Here is a 576-nt window from a genome sequence, read left to right on the forward strand (position 1 = left end):
AATCACCTAACACGAAAATACATACAAGTAATAAGGCCTGTGGTAAGAATCCACCTGCTGCTGCTCTGTGGAAGAAAGATGGATAATCTCCTCCCATGCAATTAAATTTCCTCTGAAAACTCACTGGAAGGTCAGCTATGGCTTGGTCTTGACTCAGTGACATGTAACAACTGCAGCAAACATCATAAAATGGGCTTGAGCATGTTAGAGATTATGAGGGTGGTACGAGGTTTTGATTTCTTTTCTTTGTAGGATTGCTATGAATTGAAGTAGACTGGAAAGCACCAAACAATGAAACAAACATAAAACAACAAACAATTCATGGTTGTTTTGAAACCGATTCACAGATCTCTTTCCGGTGGGTTTTCAGGGACTATAAATTGCACAGGAGGAGATTACACACCTTCCTCTTTAGGAGCAACTAGTGGATTTGAACTGGCTGTCTTTGGGTTTCCCCTCTTGAAACAGAATGATAATAGATGTAGAGTTCAAAGCTGACATTGCACTTGTTGTTGTTATGTGCCGTCGAGTCTCTTGCGACTCATAGCAACCCTATGTACAACAGCCCTAAACTCT

The sequence above is a fragment of the Elephantulus edwardii genome, unplaced genomic scaffold, assembly GCF_000299155.1.
Source record: "Elephantulus edwardii isolate Elephantulus edwardi_28Jun2011 unplaced genomic scaffold, EleEdw1.0 scaffold00139, whole genome shotgun sequence".
Lineage (NCBI taxonomy): Eukaryota > Metazoa > Chordata > Mammalia > Macroscelidea > Macroscelididae > Elephantulus > Elephantulus edwardii.